This window comes from Strigops habroptila, chromosome 10, assembly GCF_004027225.2.
Source record: "Strigops habroptila isolate Jane chromosome 10, bStrHab1.2.pri, whole genome shotgun sequence".
NCBI lineage: Eukaryota > Metazoa > Chordata > Aves > Psittaciformes > Psittacidae > Strigops > Strigops habroptila.
In genome coordinates this window covers 14697058-14713645 of record NC_046359.1, presented here as the reverse complement: position 1 = coordinate 14713645, position 16588 = coordinate 14697058, and positions in this window count along the sequence as shown.

The window sequence follows — 16588 nt, the reverse complement described above, 5'->3', positions numbered from 1 at the left end:
GTAGGAAATACAGGGGGCAGAGGGCTAAAGGTATAAATACCCATCTTGTTCTTTTCTGTGCCTTTTCCTGTCAGGAAGCTCAAAAAAGAACTTCAGGTGGCTCAGTGCTTGAATGATTCAAAGCCCATTTGCTGAAATGCTTGTGTATGAGTAGGGGATCTTAAACATAAGCGCTAATTAATATAAAAAATTGTTTATCAAGCTTTCAGTCTGTATACAGACCAGAGGCAATCTGGTTTCCAATGAGGGAAATGCCCATCCATCAATTCCAGTCTGCATTGGCTTAGACAATGAGGAATGAGTAATCTGCCATTCAAAGGGGAAAGCAAACAATGGGCTTCTTCCTATGTATTTTAATGTCACATAGTGAATAGAAGCTGTATATCATGCAGCCAGAAAAGCTCCAAATGGCACCATTAAATTGTACTGTGCTTTGTGGGCTGGGTGAATGATTTTTTGGAAAATATCAGCAAAAGTATTCATTTCCTCTGGCGTAAATCAGGTTCAATGTAATTGAAAATACTGAAGAGAGTAAATATGAGAAAACGAATCAGTGTCTTTGTGTGGAATGGTGAATTACATCCAGACCATGTTTAAAAATGAGATCAAGTGATTAGACAAAAACAGGATATGAAAATAAAATTTAAGACTGTCTTTATTAGCCATGACTTCAGTAGTCCAGATTTTTGGCTCATTGATTTCTAATGTTGATGTGGTTTAAACTTCTTACTAAGCTCTAAAGAATGTTCTTTCAACAGAACCATATCTATTAAATGAGTCATTTGCTCTTTAAAACTAGATAGCTTCAGAGCACAGCATGTAGTAAGCCTCCTAACGTCTCGCCAATTGTCCAGCAAGATTGTTGATATTTATACACAGAAACTTTAAAGGGATGCTGATGGGAGAGTTTCACCATCTGTAAACAGCCTTTTTAAGGTTCATGCATAAAATCCTCTTAGATTCTTGAAGTGTGAATTCTTGCTCAGGCTGTGTGTTGGTACCTTCCTTCCTTGTCTGTCCTAGTCTGTTATTGCAGGGCAACCCAGAGTTCTTCAGCTGCTGGTTTTCTTTTTTGTCTAAACCAAACATGAAATAGAAGAGACTCTGAAAGAAATCTAAGAAGAGGAAGTGAAATCAGTCTGCAGATAGCACAATGAGCATCCTTCTACAACATTTTTATAATGTTGTAGAGATGCTTTAATAGTTCTCCTAGAAAGAAATAAGTGGGCTTGCATATTTAACAGGCCAGGGTATAATTCCTGAATGCACCACAAGTTCTCTGACAAGCCATGCAGATGGCAAACCGCATTGCAGTGGATGGCTAACAATATGGTAATAATGACTTGCCCACATGTTTTACAAGAAATGTTATAAGTTCCCTCCATAAAAATCAGTATTTTTCATCTCTAGGAAAGTTCTCAGGAATACTCAAGCTGCATTTTTTTTAAGTGACGTGGACATGCTCACTTACTGTTAGTGGTATGAACCCCTTAGTCAGTGTTGTGACTGGAAGCGAGATTGCTAAGCTGTGCTGACAGGAAACTGAGATGCTCAGAGGCACAGATATACCTGCACTTCTTCCTTGAAGCAAATACGCCTGAAATGTCAAAAGGGCATCCAGTCTCTAATGCTTGATTTAATGAGTATACAGATGAGAGCAAGGTAATTGCTGACAGAGATACTGTGATCTTCTGTGGAGGCAGTTGGGGTTTTATTCCTAGTGTTCACAACCAAATCTTTGCTCTCTGCCTATGAGGGCTGGATTTTTCCTCTTGCTTGTACTGTGTATCTTTGAGCAGCTTCTCAGATTGCATAGTCCCGTCTGACACCCAAGGAAAGTGCCATTTTCCCCAGCAGCTTGCAGGTTATTTGTGTGTCTTTGTTACAGGCAAGTCTCCTGTTTTGTTCAGGAGTCCACAGCCAGCCCGCAGGCTCCCAGCTTTCTATTGCTGTCCTTCCTCCAGTGGCTTTCTCCTGCCCCATGTGCTGCACCGAGCTGCTTGCTCGCATGCCAGAGCAAAGCAACCTGCCTTTCTGCTGTCCTCCTGTAGCCTTTTAAACTGTCCATCACAGACCACATGCATGGAGTAAACAGTGAACAAAAACAAGGTGCTGGACCATCTTGTCTAGACCATGCTTTTGCCGAGGAAGCTTGGACCAGATTATCCTTGAGGTCCCTTCCAACCTTGTTATCTATGATTTTTGTAAGACAAGAGATACTATGCTTTCTGCTTACCTAAGTGTTTTTGAAACCTTTGCTTGTGGTCATATAACGATAACTGTGGACAATCTGATGTTACCAGGACTGAGCACAAACTGTGGATCACAGCTGGAAATGCAGGAAATAAAGTGGGTTTGGAAAAAATGTAAGCAGCTTTATCTCATTAAAGTCATCTACAGGGAGAAGCAGCACAAGAAATTTCAGATATTTGGGGGGAAGCTGTATTCCTTGGCCAGCTGCTCTTCGCTGCCTAAATACGATTGATTTTTTTTATGTGGTTTTATTTTTTAAAAAACTATCACAGAAGCCCTGAGATGATTCAGAACTTGACTGTAGATCTTTGCCTAGTGGCAGGCAAATAAATTCAGGGTTCCTAGATTATTTTGGAAGTAAACATAGGATTTATATACACTATGTATGAAATACCTTTTCTGGCATCCAAAGCAGTCGACTGTACAGCTGAAGAGGTATCCCTCTGAAAGCATGTTTAACCTCCAATATGCATCAGGTATTGTATTTTCTAAAAAAGCCCTCCGCAATGAACTTTGTATGTTTGTGGCTTTATATTCCAACTCCAAGCAGGTAATAGGTAGAACTCTGTTCTTTAATGAGGCTGCTTTTATTCTCTTAAAATTATCTGATGACCTAGAACTTGCTAAGGCAACACCGCCAGAAAAGTAAATGATCTCTTTCTGTAAGTGCATTTTCCTCATTTGGCTGTATGGATTTACAGGGTCCAGAGTCCATTTTTCATACATATGTAGACGTTTTTTCCTCTCCTGTGAGCAACCACATTTCCTTTTGAAGCTGTTTCGGTTACTGTCAATTAACAGGACTTATAGTTTGTGACAGAAATGTTGGCTGAAAGAAATGTCTGGAAGTCTTCCTGTCCAACCTCCTGAACTAGCATCGTCACCGTACTGGGTTAGGTATGGCTTTATCTAGTGAAGTGTTATAAACTTCCAAGAGCCACAATTCCCCAACCTCCATGGGTACCCTGTATTATCCCCAGTAAAGTGTGGGGTTTTTCCTAATGTCCACCCAAGATACAATCTCTGGTTGTTGCCCCTTGTTATCATCTGGCAGTACCAAGATTTTGGCTGTTTCATGTGTAAACACCCTACAAATAGTTGTAGACTGCTATTAAATCATCCCTTAGTTTCTTCTTTATCAGACTAAACAAGATTAAACAAGCTCAGTTCTCTCAGCTGCCCCTTTTTGGCCACATGCTTATGGCCCTGACCATCTTGGCAGCACTCTGCTGCTCTCTCTACAGTTCACCTCACACTGGGAGTCCAAAACTGAACACGGTTTTCCAGTTGAAGCTTTACCAGTACAGTTGATTACACCATATATCCAGGGGCATAAAGCATAACTAGTTCCTGCCACTTTCCTTCCTTTTACCACCAACCCAAATGCTTCCTGGAGATGCAGCAATACTTTTTTCTTTTTGTGACATCTGGGATTTTGCCTGGCTATGGTTTGAGGGCAAGAGATGCTTTGCTATTTATGTCATCCACGGAGGTGGCAACAAGGGTAAAGACATCCACAGATGCACACATGGTCCTGATAGACACAGTCAAAAATGTTGGTGTTGGGCAGAAGCTGAAGTACAAAACACATACGTAGACCTTCTGTGAGATGTACGTTAGCTGAAACTCCCCTGAGGAGTGCGGTTAATGAAAGGAAAATAACCTTCTTTAGTTTGAGACTGTTTTCAAACATGGTGTTGCTACTTGCTGCGAATCAAAGAAGGGTGCTGGGTAGCAGTCTCTCACTTGTCTTTCTACTACAGATTCCCAAGGAAGATCTGTCCAGATGAAGCCTCCTGTGTCTGAACCCATCATGTACATTTTCTTAACAGCTGAAGAAGAAAAAGAAGGTTTTGCAGAGGGTAGTTCAGCTGCACGATATCACAGAGCTTCTCTGAAGTGAGTCACTCAGTGACAGGCCTCCCTCTCTCTCTTCAGCGTGAGAGGAGCACTGAAAAAAGAGCTCAGGTATGGAGCTCTGCAATATAGTCTGTTTTCCAGAGTTTTTCATTGTTCATTGCTTTCGTTGCCTTTAATGTTTAAATGAATGTTTATGAACATCTTGAACAAAATGAGAAACACCCTGGCCTCCTTTAGCTAGCAAGCAAGATCAGTGTTCGGATTATTTGAAGTCAGTCCTGTTTTGTGTTCTACAGAAGGTACGATCCCTCAAAGGTGATTTTTCATTTTGACTAAATGAGAACAGGAGATTTGAGATGAACTCACCTAACTTATCTTGGCTGAGACAAGTTTGAAGTGTGATTGGATGCCTCAGTAAATGATATATGATCACTTATACCTGGAAACAGATTTTTATAACCCAGGATGTCTATCCTTTTCAGACAGGTTATTATGAGAAGCAGAGTTCAGCTGGATTCAAGCCGGTGTTAAAGCAGAATCTAGTGGTGGCTCTAATAGGGTATCTAATAAACAAAGACTTTGAGCCTGTTCTACCGGTTTGTTGTTCTAGTTTACTTCTAGAGTAACTCAATTCACTTAATGTTACTATACTTTAGATTACCTTCAAACTAGAGCTGCTCATTGTTGAATCAAGTCCTGTGTTTTGATCAAGATACAGAGAACTGTGTTTTTAAAAGTGCTGAGGTGTCTGTTTGTTTGTTTTGGAAGATGTTAAAACATGTTAAAGAAAATTAGTTCTAGGATGAATATTTGTATGACAAGTTCTGCCTACAGCAAATCTCAATGACTGAGCTGCAGGTCTCTAAAAATAAGATTTAAAACTGGAATGTTTATGCAAGTCTTAACACTTGTGGTACCAGTGCACACTGCCATAATAATAAACGGAATAACAGAGTGTTGTAATACTGCATTGAATTTCTGACCTCTGTTTTATCTTGTGAGACAAATTTATCCTTGAACATTAAGGCCATAAAGGATTTTCTGAATAGAAATATTTTCTATTCAGAAATAGATACTTATAATGAAACTCAACATGCTACACAATTCAAATAAACAATAAATGAATTCATTATTATGATCAGTTTGTAAATGACATATGTAGCAAAGCAGAAGCATGATCAAACAAAACTGTAGGCAATAACAGGGATTTTTTTCCTGTGCCTTTGTCTTGCACTCCACGGATGTATATTTTTTCTCTTTTGAAACTGTCAAAACCCAATGACTGTGTGTGGAAATTAACTCCTGTGGTTGTGGATGGTGTTATTTCTAATGTGAAACAGTGAAACATTTCTGAGTTTGTCTTCTCCAAAGGGGACCATCAGTGGCCAGATGAAGCAACTGTAGACAATATGTTAGGGAGAGTTGTGCTTTCTGTGCTACTGCAAGAGGAGCTGGTGCTCAGAGCCCCTCTGCGTGGGAGGCAGGGGAATATGGGGAGGACTGAGATAAGTCAGTGCATTTATGCCTCCATGGCACCAACATACTGAATCCTCTCTGGATCTTTTTCATATTCTGTTGATCATGTTACTGGAGTTGTCTGGATTGTTCTTCAAGGTAATGGAAATTATGTTGGGGAACAGAGCAAGGATCTCAAGAGACAGAGTAGCTGAAGGAACAACAGCTTAGCTTTCCTCTCCCTCTTTATGCTTTGGGATATGTGCTGTAGTTTTGAATCCCAGCAGGCTGGACTGCCTCAGCCACTGATCTGTAGTGAGGTTGGAGGCTCCTCACCCTCTACCCTTTATACCTATGGAAAAGTTTGGCTGGGAATGTCGTTATTTTGATTTACAAATGTGGGGCTGTGCTTGGGGCAGGCAACGCTGCTGCACTGGCTGAGTTTAGTCTCCTTTCTTCAGGGTCTGGAGAGAACTGCATGCATTCCCTAAACAAAAACAGGCATTGAAAGGCACTGCCTTTAGTCTAGCAGGAGAAAGCATCACGCCTTTGATGTGAACTGATGCTGCAGCAGGAAAACCAGCCCAGCTCTGTGGAGCCTGGAGTTTTGTTACTCCTTCCAGAAACCAGAGCATCTTTGGTTTTGCTGACAGAGTCCCTTACCCCAGAGGTGAATGTACTGGTGCCAGGCACTGGCTTGAGGGGTAGAAATGACCCATAATCCAACACTAATTATGGGAGCAGTGTGTGTGATATCCCCTGTGAAGAGACCATATTTGTTTCTCCAAAATGAACTGCTTTTTGCAAGACTACACTTAGCCTATAAGTATTCCTTCTACATGTATTTCTCCAGTAGCTTACCCAGGGCAGGGTCCAGGAACAGTGATGTTTGGATATAGTGCAACAGTTTATATGTCAAACCTCTCAGGAGAATCTCCTTTTGGGGCTGTATTTCAGATGTATCCTGTATTTCAGATAATTTGGCCTTCATTCCACATGCTCCACAGACTCAGAGATGAAGGCCCTTTTGCACCTAAAGGTTTCAGCACCTAGATCTGATAACCAATGTAGAGAAGGTAATCTTGTATCAGGTCAATGTCTTAAGGAAAATCTTACATCATTTTAAGCAACCACAGCTCAGCTAGCTTCTAAAAAGAACTGCGGTTTCTGTTACTCTCTGTTTTCTCTGGAAATGTCCAAGGCAGAATTGGGAGTTTCAAAACTAGAGGAGTCTTTCTTTGCTTGTTCTGCTCGTCACTCCACAGAAAAATCTTCACCTTTTGTCCTTATCCCTCAAATGAAATCCCAGCGCTCTCAGTCAGGTGATCTACTTTGATTCGCTTGCAAAGTGAAATCAATAATCTGATTTAAAATACTTGCTGAAGGCAGGGAATCTCTCTTATATTGGACATGCTATCAGAGGAGAATCTGCCATTCTGGTTGCAACCTGACCTCCAGCCTGCAAGGATAAGTAGCCTGAGAAAGCATGAGGCATTTAGTAACAAAATCAAATGAATGGAGAGATTGTGATAAGAACTATGTGAGATTAGTGAGGAGTCATTAGGATTATACCATGTTTCAGTTTTTCGGTCACACACTTTTCCCACAGATTTTCTAAATAATAGTGTTTGATCCAAAATACACAGGATGATGTTAGGTGAGCATGTTGACACACTGAAAGCATAAGTAGCAGAAGACATGCTGTTTCTATTGCTTCCTCATTATACACAGATGACAAAGTCACAATGTCTCTGTGAAATTATGAGTTCCTTTAGTTATCACTGAGAAAATGTCCATTTCCATTTTTCAGAAGGTTGTTTCAGACATTGCTGTGGAAGAAAACCAAACCAGCTGAAGCCTGAATGCTATATTTTGGCTTTCCAATGAAGAAACAAAACCCCACAACAGATTTTGGTGTTAAGTCCAAATACACATTGCTAGTCTCACGGAAGAGGAGTCCTGTTTTCAGAATGGGAAACTACGCTGCCCCTGACTTCCAGTCTATATCTGGTTCCTACTTTTACTCTTTTTCCAAGACTAGGTTTGGGACCAGACGTGTATGTTTCGTAATAATCCCTAACCATCCATCAAATGTCCTTTTAGATTTAAAGAGTGCAGGATTTCATAGAGTGACTGTATCTCCTGAGGCCTTAAAAATGCTCATCAATAGCACCACTGATGATGGAAATAGGACACTCAAAGATAAAGGAGAGTGCAAACTGAAAAAAAATTCCTGCTCTATGAATCTGTAAATGATCAGACAGATTTACTGAGGCACAATCTTCACTTCTGACATTAATATCTTGAGGGAGGGTGCAGGGTCCCATGCACTTCCCATGCTGCAATTGCAGCCACACATCCTGAGTGGCCACAGGCAACTAAATTTGCCACATTTGTCATCTCCAGATCGAGGAGCCCCGTGCTGATCCTGAGTAGTCATGTGAAGCCATGTAGCACATGGTACAGCACAAGCATTTGAACTCTGTGGTCCTTCCCGCCTAACTCCCACTGAGTGTGGTAGAGTTGGGTAGCTCCCTGCTTCCTGTGACTTTGAGGTTCTCCATACACCACATCAGTTCTTGAGGTATGGGGTCAAGCTGGCAATTGATGCAAACGAGTAGAGTCACTGATGGGCAATGATAGCAGATTCCTCAGCACAGAGTCATGGTTATGTGTCCACTGGATGTTCTGCAATGCAGTCTTCCTCCAGTTTGCCTGTCTGGAGGGTGCTTACCTGTTTTTTTTGCTGAGCTGGTGCTGTGATTACTTATGACTTGGATGAACTCTGTTCTTAGGTCAGGGATTGAAGACACTAAAGGATATTTTGTGAAGACCTCAGTGGCTGGCAGGGAATGTGGGTTACCCCACACATGGCTGCAAATAACATGAGACCCCCTGGTGTTGCCGTCATCTAGGAGGAATTAGAAAGTAATAGACTCTAGCAAGTAGGGAGAGCAAACCATCATATTCATTACCTTGAGCATACTTTTGCTCAGTGTTTATGGATGAGCTAAGTTTGGATATCTGGGACATAAAGAGAAGTGAGGAAAATAATGAAGAATTCTTAGAAATATGGTGAGACTGTAATCTCCCTGTGGAGAATGAGGAAGAATGATATTTTCCTGGCAGGAGTGCCAGTTTCCTACCACTTAAGTAGAACTGCTGCAGTGAAGACTCCTGACCTGGCAGCTCACACTGCAGACCACTCACTTCATCGCTTCAGACACTTGCAAGTGTTGTACATGCACGGGAAGGTCAGGGGAGCTTCAAAGGCAGTTGGCTGTGAATGCCTGGAGCTTTTTTAAGAGTGGGTGGGGAGAGTGCCTAGGGAGGCATGAGAGCAGCTACAGCAACAGGGATGTGATGAAGAGCATGGGAGTGACCGCGTCTGTTCAGTTATTCCTCCTGGAGCTCTGGGCTGATGTGTTTTCACAGCTGCTGGTGGTCCCGTGTGGCTTCCCATCCCAGGTGGAGCAGGATGTTACACCTCCCAGGAGTACCCAACATGCAGATTGCTATGGCCAGATGTGACTCAAGCACCACCACTGTGCATGAAGACATACAATTTTTTAAGCATGAAAACCAGTGACAGAACTCATTAATGTCAGGCATCTGACTTGTCTCCAGAGGTATACCTCTTTCCTCAGCAGCTGATTTCTGCTGTTCCGAGATGCAGACAGCTGGGGTAGTGGTGGTCTTCAAATAAGTGTTGTCTCAGAGTTTTATCTGCTTGTGCCAGAACCCTGGACAGGAAGACTTGAGAGAGGGAATTGGGTTAAATTGAGCAGAAGATGGGGAGACCATCCTGGAAAACAGAATCACTGTCATCCCCACCATATATTCTGTTGACAGCCTGGTCCCTGGGACTCTCTTCTGACCCTGGAGAAATCTTGAGTCAGATTTGGGTGGTTCCATTGGTCTGAGTATGTCATCAAGTCTCAACCTGTTAACAGGTTCAATGGCACTTTGATATTAATGGGAGCCAGGGAAATGTTAGGTTGAAATCTGTTTATTTCTCTTCTGCACTGATAAAAAATGAACAATGCATAAGGCTTTGTTCCTTCTCTAGTGCAGGAAGTGAAAAACAAACTCAATTGCACTCAAGAGCAGCCAAGAAAAAGGAGTTGAATTTGTCTTTGAAGCCCAATCATTGATCATAAACTATATGATACTATTACTGTGCGTGCTTCCTTCAGGTGCATGGAGTGAGTCTCTCTAGCCACAATGTAGGGAACATCCTGTTGTTTCCTGGTTATTCCATGTCGTATAAGGCAACTCCTATTTATAATGCATGAAAATGTTCAGCCACTGGGGTTTTCTGCCTGGCTGATTCTGCCTTAATTTACAATAAACATTAGTCTTGTGATTATGGACTACCAGGTTCCCTGAGTAGGATAACTCCCTTGAAGAAAGCTTCTCACCCTCAGGATGGCTCAGACAGAGAGTTTCGCTTGCCTCTGCCAGCTCCAGCCTGGGATCTTGCAAGAAGAAAAGGGCAGGCAGGCAGGATGTGGCAGGTGAAGCAGCAGTCTTGGCACAGCAGACGGCATTTACTTTGTGTAAAACGTCTAACATGGGTTCACTCCTCCTGTCTCTTGTTACTTCCAGGTGCCTCCCTTGAACACATGGGTTCTGGCCAGCCCCAAGTGAATAAATGTAAAGGTTTGTATTTATGTCTTCTGAAACTTTTGTGTGAGAGAATTCATCAAATGGTTTGCGTTATTATAGCTCAAGGGTTTGTGCCTGCTCGTCTTAGGAGCCAAGGTGGAATGTCTCTTTTTGGGATCCTGGATCTAAGGTCACTCACATTCAGACATCACACAGGGGTATAATGCCAGATCCCACAGCCCGCAAATCCTTGGGAACTAGTTCTCCTGTTTGGTTACCTGGTGTAGTGTCAGCACTGTGCTTTGAGGAGGCAATGGCTCCGGAGGAGCCCTGCTCAAATGAACTTCATCTTCAGTGAGAAATTTGGCAGGCATAACACCTTTGATGACTTAACATTGTGCTCTCAGAAAGACAGAAACTACATCTGGCTTAAGAACAAAGGACAGGACAGGGAAAGAGGATTCAGGGGTTTGTTTGTACCTTACATGCTTAGCGCAGCAGTCCTCCCTCCTCCTCCCTGCACTCCTCCCTGAGCTGCAGGAAGTGAAGAAAGCAGCAGTTTTTTTGGTAGCCTAGATGTGGTGAGGCAATATGTTGTCCATACTCCAATTAGGTACTTAGTCTCTAAAAGGTATTAATATCACAGCTAATGCTAGTGGGCACTTTTATTGTCAGTCTTGAAAGAGAGGCAAAAGGCTGAGTTACAGACAGGAGATTCAACCCAAATGCACTTTGTCCAGTTCAGGTGTGAAATGTGACCACTGCACAGAGTGAGGGAACTCACACTCTGGCTGCTCAAGCTCCACATGTCCTGTGTGACTGTGCACAGTGCTGCTGTGTCAGGGCTGGCAGTGGGGAGGCTCTTAGAAGCTCCAATCTGTGTCAGTAAAACAAAGAATTGGAGGCTGCTGATGTGTTTACCAGCCTAAATTCCCATAGCAACAGGAACCGGAGGCTCTGATCAGATGTTTATGATGGTTCATTGTAAGTGCATGTAAAGAAGTGAACATCACATGGTCAAGAGGGATTGTCTGAGGTAGTTTCTCTTCCTAATAAAGATGAATGCAACTAGCTCATGAAAATTTCTTCCAAAGCAGATTGCCAGGGCTTTGGCAGGTGCCCAGGGTTCACAGGACTACTTTCTGGATAAAATGACCTTGCCATTTGAACAGTTCAGGGAACTATCTCACTTCCTCTTGGAAATTTTCAAAGACTGAAGGGCAGTTATATTATCTTGGGCACCTTATGTGTCCTCTGTTTCCAGGCGTTTGAGCATCTCATGGGCCTCAGCTGTACAGTCTGACCAGCTCCCTGTTGGGGAAAAATTGTTCATGATCGTCTTTTTGCCAGATTTGTAATAGTTTAGGGTCTGAGAAACACAATTATAGTCCTGGATGCAGATCAAGTGAGGTCACCAAAATAGGAGGTGGAAAAAATGAGATTGCTGTGTTATTCAAATCAGGCCAAAAAATGCCATGAATCTTGGAGGAAATTCTATTTACATCAGTTTTCATAAACCAAGGTGGTGGACATCCCTGGAAAGGGTTTAGTGGCCAACCTTTAGAAATTTGACCCATCTGTTTAGCTTGTGCTTTAAGTGTGTTTTCACTGTTTGAGCAAGTTTTCACATCACAGCAACTAGAACTTTTTAGAGTAACTGGCTCATCCATGTGATCTTGTAACTTTACTGAATCATTTCTTCTCACTGGATTAGGCTTTGATAAACATAAGAAATATGCTATTTTATAGGAGGACCAAAGACACTTCTCCCATTGCCTGTTGCTTGGAGAATTTTTCTCCAAGTGCCAATTATGAAATTATTTTCATTAGTGCAAGAATGTCCTGATTAAAAAACATTTTTCAGACAGAGCTCTTGTCCTGGCTAAGGTAGCATCAAGTGAACAGATCTATGCTGAGTTCCCTCTTTCTAGCCTGTTTGTATAAAGTATCCAGAGTTTTGAAACGAAACAATCAGCCACACATACAAGCCTGTTTTGGTGGACTTCAGCCAGGCCATTAACATAACAAAGAAAATATGTGCTTATTCGGATTCTTTTCATGATCCATATTTCATAACTTTTAAAGAAGGAGTTGCTTGAATAAAGGAAGTAATAATACATTAGTAAAGTTACTTATAATCTGTGTGATCTGACAACTACAGAAAAATAGAGCATGTTGCTGAGTATCTTTAATTGTATTTGCATATGTATGTGTTGGGGGGAGGGGGATATGCAGAAAGGTGTGTCTGGCCACAAAAGTCATAGGAATCCTTGCTAAAAATACTGTTAAGTGCTTAGTGATGTACAGTTCACAGGAATATTTGTCTTTTTTTCTTTCTTTTTCTTATTTTTTCTATTTTTTTGATCTTCTTCACTATCAGCCTGAAGAGCTCATCTCCAGTTTTCTATTTCAGCCCTGTGGACTCTGTCCTCAGACATCTCTGCAGCAGCAAAAGCCCTGTAGACCACATGAGGGTTTTGCCGCCACTCAAGTGGGAGTACTGCCTATTCAGGGTTTAGGTGACATAGCTGCCTGGCACTTGGTGCATTGCTATGGAGGTAACTCAAAAGAAGGCTACTGAAAAGAGCCAATGGGCTGCAATAAAAAGATTTAAATCTACATGACAATGCCATGGACTAATGTCTGTATTCCAGCAAAGACAACGCATTCACTAGTTTGACTTGCATGTTCTCAGTAACTTTCCGCTGACGTGTTCTCATATCATTCTTCTGCCTGGTACTTGATATACAGAAACTCAAATAAAACAAGAGCTTTGCGAGATGCTTTCCCTGTCAGTTTCCTGAGTTTTGTTTTAAATAGTACAGGTGGTATCTTCCTATATAGTTGGGCTGCTATGTGCTGTCCTGTACAAGAGATTACTTTTTTAAGGATTTTTTTCTGTCATTGCCAATAGCAGATGGTTAGAATTTGACATCTGGAGAGATGCTGATCTACAGATATACCTTGTCTTCACCCACAAAAATCTGTTCCAGAATTAGCTCACTTATAAACTGCTATAGATGTTATTTTCCTTCATTAACCTTCTCTGAAGTTGGCAGCATCCCAAATAATAAGTGAACATGGCCATTGCAAAGTGCAAGTTTCAGCACCTGCAGGCACAAGGGGTAGTGAAGGATGGGGAAAGAGCTAAGCCTGCCCACAAGTCTCAAACCTTCCAGGTAGCTGGGTTGTGGTTTGAGCATCTAGGTTGCCTTTCAGAGATAGCAGCCTTTGCTGCAGTGGGGCATTGCTGGTGGTGCTCTGGTCTGGAGAGCACCACTCTGGCTCCAAATACAGGAGCTCAGCCTCACAGAGGCAGATGGGTGGCATGGGAAGGGAGGCTCACTGCTATCTAATCAAATTCATTGTTTGAAGCCTCTTCTGCTTAAAAATGTAGAAAACTGCATGTTTAAGCTACTAGGGTTCCCAGAAGAAAGGACTGGTTGCTTCAGCCCTCTTGGAGATGTGGGTGTGTTGTGGTCTGGTCACACATAGTTTTGTCCCAGGACCTTTTCCTCCCACAGTGCAGTGGTGGGCCAGGTAGAAGTGCAGAAATAACACAGATAAGGACAGGCTGCTCTGTATTTTATTTTAACTTGTAATGACTTTGTGGTACAACATTGACAATTTTCTTCAACATGTCTTAACAGCATGCAGTATGTGAAATGAATGAAACAAACAGAATAACCTCAAAAAATAATCATCTCTCTTCCTAATCAAGTAGCTTCCTGCATAATACCTGAAGAGATACCAGTGAGATAATAGCTATAATCACTGTGAATCCCTTACAGGTACAGTTTATTATGCAACTTAATAAATTTAAAGGCCTTTTTGTTCTTTCACTGATTCAGAATATTATTCTCTTAATCTGTGAGAAGTTATTCACCTTTGCAGGCTGTGCTACTTCTTAGGCTGGACAGCTCCGAGGGACTAGGTCTCTTGCCATGCCAGCAAAACTCCCCCAGGAAAACTCCATCTGTTTTTGCTTGTACGGGATCGTCTCAATCGTCCCTTTGTAAGAGAGGGAAGGGTAGAGAGTAGGATTTGGGTTGATGTTTGAAACAGGGGTCAGAGTGGAGTTAGTAGGTATGCAGACTTAAAAACTTTAATACACTAGCTTAGAACCTGAAGCACTCCAAAATAAAAGCAAGAGAGTGTTTGCAGGGCGCTGCCGGCTGTGCTCCTTAGCCACCTGGTATAATGGACACACAAAAATGGGCATGTGGGAAAAGGTACACTGGCTAAAGGATCGTTTTATTTTCAGAATGGAAGTGGTGATCCCAACATAAACATGTACTAAGATCAGCTGTGCTAGACTTGAGTTCTGATTTAGTCCTACCCAGGGTTACAGAGGCAGAAGACACTGTAGCTCTAGATACGCTGTAAGGATGAGTGTTTCTCCTTAGGAGTGGACAGACAACCACCTCTGCTGAACTTAGAGTTCTCTTCAGCACAGTGCTGCCGACATCTCCATCAGGACATCTGCATTCTCAGCAGGAGAGAATCATCTCCCACAAGTCACTCATGTTGCTCTATAAAGGCTCTCCCTCTGCAGACTGACCAGGTCTGGCTCTCCTTAGAGTAAGTTAACTGATTCATAAATGATCAGGCCCAAATTGAGCACAGCTGCTGCCTCCAGTTTGACCTCCAGTGTCAAACAAGGCCAAAGAGGTTCTCTTGCCTCAGGTCTCATGACCTGTGGTCAGTTTAAGTCTCTGCTGTGCTTATAGCCTGACATGATATGGCAGCTTGCCATCTCTCTTCCAAATTTGTACATGCATCTTCAATTTCTCCTGTGTATGACAAGGCACATTTATGTATGATGAGGCTTGCAAAGAAGGCAGAGATACTCCAAGCATTATGCTTGAAGGCATGCCCCATCCAAAGCAATTACTTCATTACTGGGGAAATCGTGTGTAGCAAGTCCATGTAATACACACTGAAAACTCTGGCTGGATTTGAACCGTAAATAATACAATCAACTCCATTGGATGAGGCAGAAAAAAAAGTCATGGAAAAAGCTGAGTCATATATTAAAAATGCTACCATGGACTTAATAACATCATCAGAAAACACTGAGCACAGGTGATAACCATTGTTGCTCTGGAAAGAACCAACAAATTCCTGTGCTCTCAGGGGTTTGATAAAGGGAACTCAAAACTCCTGAGGCCAAGTTCTGGGCTGGCTATTTCACAGCAAGCTAACAACTTCTTTTTGATCCTAGCTGCATTTAACAAAGAACAGCTTCAGAAACTCAATTTAGATCCCCCTTCCACTAAATAGTTTGAATTAGGGGTATACATTGCTGACATTACCCAGTTCCCTGAATATTACAGTTGGGTGAGTACATTAAAGCATGAGAAGAATTGCATTCAGGAACATGTTCCTATCTAAATTAAAACTTACTAAGGAATATTACAACATTCTTCAAGGTAAAGATAATGGGAAGGATTAAAATGTTTTGTTACTGCAGCCTCAGTTGTGAGGCATGGGGACAGAAGTAATGTGTTTTTCTGTATCTTCCAAGGAGCTTCCATGTTCATCAGTTGTGGAGCTGATCCTCCTATGCAGGTGGGAAAAGGAGCGCTGGGCAGAGGAGTGATTAGCTCCACTTTGCTAAACTCCTGCTGATAGAAAAAGATAAAGATCTGCCATTCCTTTGCCAATACAGCAAGAGGAAGAAAAGACTGAGCAGTACTTTTCCAGGAGGTTTTCAAGGCATCCACTTGCTTGAGAAAAACAGATCTTATGTCTAAAAGAAGTATCTCCATAAAGCAAAGATCTGGATTGGTTCAACAGTTCCCAAAAGGCAGAGCAGCTGGCCATGCAAGTATGCAGCAGTCCCTATGGCTGATGCCATCTCTGCTGAGGTTGACAGTCAGCAGGGTGGGGTCAGGTCTTCTGGTGGTATCTTTCTAGTGATGTTGGGTAAATATAGCTCTGTATGATGACTGGAGACCAACAAACAATAACGAAATGTATATTTTTATTGACTAATTAATTAATTACACACCTTTCAGATGGGCTGTCAGGCTGAGTGTGTGAGCAGGCTGGCGTGTGCATTTGAGCTGGCTGAGGTTTGAACTGTGGCAGCTGCAGCAGCGTGCTGATGCCTGCATTACTTTCCTCACATCCCTGCACGTATCTTCTCCTGATCCCAGTACTTTGACATTCCAATATGCTGCCTCAAAGCCAACCAAAGCCAACACAGCTGAGGAGATGGTTGTGTTTGACTACATTGGCTGTAGAGCATGCACCAGCCTAGGCGTGGGGAGGCTTTCATCCCTGTACTCCGCATGCTTCCTTGCATGCCCAAGGTGAGAACCTCACATAAGAAGCCTTTGCTTATTCAAAACTGATTCAGAGCACAGTGTGGACTGAAAATTAATTCCTCTAAGTCTCTGAATTCATC